This window comes from Haemorhous mexicanus, chromosome 4 (assembly GCF_027477595.1).
Source record: "Haemorhous mexicanus isolate bHaeMex1 chromosome 4, bHaeMex1.pri, whole genome shotgun sequence".
NCBI lineage: Eukaryota > Metazoa > Chordata > Aves > Passeriformes > Fringillidae > Haemorhous > Haemorhous mexicanus.
The window spans coordinates 71,236,865-71,241,031 of NC_082344.1; positions in this window are offsets into that span (position 1 = coordinate 71,236,865).

The following is a 4,167-nucleotide window of genomic DNA, read 5'->3' on the forward strand; positions in this document are numbered from 1 at the left end:
TTGTTTTATTTTATATATCTTCTTTGTGGTGTTTTCTGCCTGCTGCTGGTTGTTTCTCTCACTTTTGTAGACACATCCAGGTCTGCCGTGCCATTAGCAAAATTTTAAAGTGTTGATTCTGTTCCCAGCCAAACCACCAAAGACAGATCTATAAGACATGTAGATTAGTTACACAAACAGTAACTTCTGTTGTTAAACAAAAGAGCTTTTCTTTCTCTCCCATTTGTCTTGAATATAATGTTGCTACAAACCCATCATCTTCAGAGAGGTTTGGAAATATCCATATACCAACAATAGTAGCCTTTGAGCTGAATCTTTCAGCTAAATAATGAGATATTTTGACTTAATCACAAGCCTTTACACAGACCTATTGGGTGGCTGATAGTGCCCAAGGCTTAATATGCCTGATTTTTCCCACTTGGAGAAACTGAAATAGCAGTAATTAATTATTCAATAGTCCTTAAACTACAGATATTTGTGTCTATGAAGTGTATTTGGGTCTTTCACTGTAATTAATCCAAACTGCAAAACTAAATTAATTAATCAGAATGGTGACAGGCACACTTTTTAGGTTATAAGCAAAGGTAGGCTCCTTTTTTTTTTTTCATTTTATTTGAACTGGAGGAGACACTGCAGACTTCAGTGGTGGTCTCTTCTTTCTGAGCCTCCAAGTCTTTCCTCATTGAGCTTGTGGGAAATCTGTTTGTCCATTCATCTAGAAGAGAAATATTTGAGGAAATCAGATTTTGGGGACTGGTCCTTGCATGTCTTCCCCCTTGCATAATGAGCAGGTCTGCTCTGTTCAGGATTTGCAGGATAATTATACAGTTATCAAAGAGGAATTAGTTAAAACAATTTAGCCAGGCAACAGGTGAACAAAAGTGTCATTAAATGTACAACTGAGGAAGCTTAGAATTTTAAAGTAACACTTTTCCTTTAGTGAAAATGTGAGTCTCTGTAAGGTAGGAAACCAGGGGTGCTCCCTCAATAGTGTTTTCTCATATGCTAGCAAGAATAGCAATAATTAATATATGGTTTGTTTTCTAATGGAAATAGGAATTATATAAAGCTTTGCATCTCTGTGCTGACCTGAGGGCTTGGACAGATGTCTGCTGATCCTTGGCAGATCCTTGATTTTGCAGAAAAGCTGTGGTGTGACTTCCCTCCAGGTGGGTGGGGTGTCTGCTGAGAGTGCTCAATGGGTCAGCATGACCTGGGCCGTGGCAGCTGCTGCACATCCCTGCCCAGTGGCCCCAAACAGGCTCTTTGCCACTACAGCTGATGGGTTTTGTGCTCTTACCTGACAGGTCCTTGTCATGATGAATGTCTCTAATCTTGACCCTTGTTTTCTGTACAATCTGAACAGACATATTTTGCTCAGCTAGAGAAATATGGAGGATGGTGTTTTGCCTCCAGTTCCTTGATGGCTCTGGTGGCATCCTTAATGCTGTTCTTAAGGGTCTAAACTTCTTCTCTAACCTCTCTCCTCTCTCCTGTGAATATTTTAGATATACTTCCACTTATTTTTGTCCCAGATTTTCAGCTTTATGTCTTTTCCCTTTTCTAGGATGCTCTTTTTCACTGATCTGAAAACCCTTTTTCTGCCTCTACTATTCTCTGTTCCTTCTTCAATCCCACAAGGACTCACTCACTTATCTGTTACTGGGTTGTCTCTGAAAAATCTTTCTTTCTCCAGAATTATCTTTGAAGCAAACTGGCTCTGAACTATCACTGACTTTTCCCAAGGGGCCAGGATATATCCTTGAATTTCAGTCCATTTATTTCTCTCTCTTTAAGTGACATTTTTTGTGGTAACATCTCCCAAAGCACAGATAAGTGCCTTCCCTAATTGTTTTCAGATATAAATTATCCATCTTAAAACTCACAAGTCCCTATTAATTGAAGGAACTTTTGGCATGTAAAATATGATGTTTAAATGCTGAGAGGAATCTGGCAGAACATTACTGCCCTACCTTTCCAAATGTTGCAAGATATTCTTGGCTTATAGCATATTGTATAACAGAGCCTTTAAACACAGATTATCTTTAGAAAGAGAGTCAGTGGTTATTGTCAAACCACAGTGATGAATTAGCTGAAGCTGATGAGATGCATTTGCAAAAGGAGCTGACCAAGAGTAGTGAGAAGCAGTCAGCCTGTTTGGGGAATAACAGTGTTCCTAAAGATAAGTAAACAATGCATGTGGTCCCTCATTTATTGTTTTCTTGGAATGAATTTTCTGACTTCAGAAAAACTCTATTTACATTATGGCTGTCTGCTTTTCATAGGGCTAACTGAGGACTTCTGCCTGTCAGTATAGCAAAGCAATTGTCCCAAACTGGGGTCATGGCAAGATAAAATCAGCTTTCTATTGGAAGTCCTGTCATATAAACAATTTCTGACTAGTGGAAGGAGTGTTGCTCATGTTTTTCTAGGACTCTTACTGGCATCAGAAGACCTGTCCTGGGAGCAAAGTTAGAGGAACAGACTTTTTATGCCTGGGTTTTGCTCATGTATTTTAAATAAATGCTGTCTCTGAGCACTAAGATTTTAGACTTCAAAACCATAAAGAATGTGTCTTGGATGAACATTCTCATGCTCTTGTAGGGATTTTGTGCACCTTAATCAGACTTTAAAAAGTTGTTTCAAACCTGTTAATACTTTCCCCAGTTTCTTACTTTACTTATCATTACAGTCTCATGATTTCTGGAAGGAGTAAAGTACAACCTACTTCTCCTGTAAATATTTAATAATTCTACATTTTGTGAATATTTAATCTGCAGATTAAATATGATTCCAGACAAAACTCCCATTCCTGTTGGTGAGATTTTGCCCTATTTGTAACTAGCTGCTTGCCAAAGAATATGGTGGATTCTCAGTTGCTTATAGTCTTTAAATCAGACTGAATGTCTTTCCAAGAAAGATGCCCTGAGTCAACCACAATTTATTGGAAATAATTTAGGAATTGCTGGGCAGCCTCCTCTGGGCTATGCTCTGCAGATGTCAGAGAAGGTGACTGCAAAGTTTCCATATGATCTTAAAATCTACAAATACATGGCTGATCTTTGAAATACCATGGTCTTAAAGAAGTTTTTCTTTTTTTCATCTGGGATGTTTTAAGATCTTTGATGTGTTAATGATCCAAGTTGTCTGGCTAGATGATAAATCTCACATGAAAGAAGTAGATGGTGAGTTAAAACTTCTTTCTCACCTCTGCCTGGGAGCTATGGCACATCTTAGTAACTTCCTTAATAAACAGTATGTGTTTTCAAGGGATTGGGCATGATTTTAATTGCAGCTCTGTAGGAAACTGTTTTTCTATTTCATGAAAGCTCTCTTGATTTTTCAAAATGTTCTCCTCTCCACATGGCTAAATCGTATCCACCTCTCACCCCCTCCCAACATAAAGCTGAAGGTTTCAGGCTCTGGGATTGTAATGCCATGTCCTTGTTCTGGGTCAACAGGGCAGGAGACTTAGATTTTGTCTTCTGAGATGTTCTGAAAGAGCTGGGCTGGGGACTATGGAGTCTTCCCTAGAAAAATCCATCTTCTTCTTGTTTTGAATAGAAGTTCAATCCTGGACCATTAAATTTTCCCTGGGGAAACTGGCCACTGCTTTCTGGTGAAAATGTCACATCTGGCAATTTGATATTTCTTGGCAGACACCTTTCTTCCCGAATATTAAAATATATGACCAGAAAATTCATGCTAAATCTACTAGCAATGATCACAAAAAAAGCTATGCTGGGATATAGAGATCACTGAAAGCCATGGTGCTTCAAGAATCTCAAAAGCTTTGTGGGCCACCAGAGATACCAGATCACAGGAACTCTGAAGGCCAAGATGAAAACACAACCAAATAGAATACAAATTGTGTCTTCTCCTTTTAGTGTTCAGCTGTTTCTAAATGAGTATATTTACATAGTTTGAAATAAGGATTTTCTGTCAATGCTAGTGTATACACAGGAGGGAGAAAAGGGAAAAAGAACAAAACTTTTTCTTCACAAAATCAGATTTATTAAGTGTAAACAAATTTCATTCCCAGTCTGTCTGAAGCTGGCAGTGTTAAATTTTACCTTTGCAGAAAGTATTTAATATAGTGTGTGTAAATATTATGTTAAAGGATTCATGTCCTGTTTTAAACAGTGGCAAAAAAATTTCCTTTCAGCC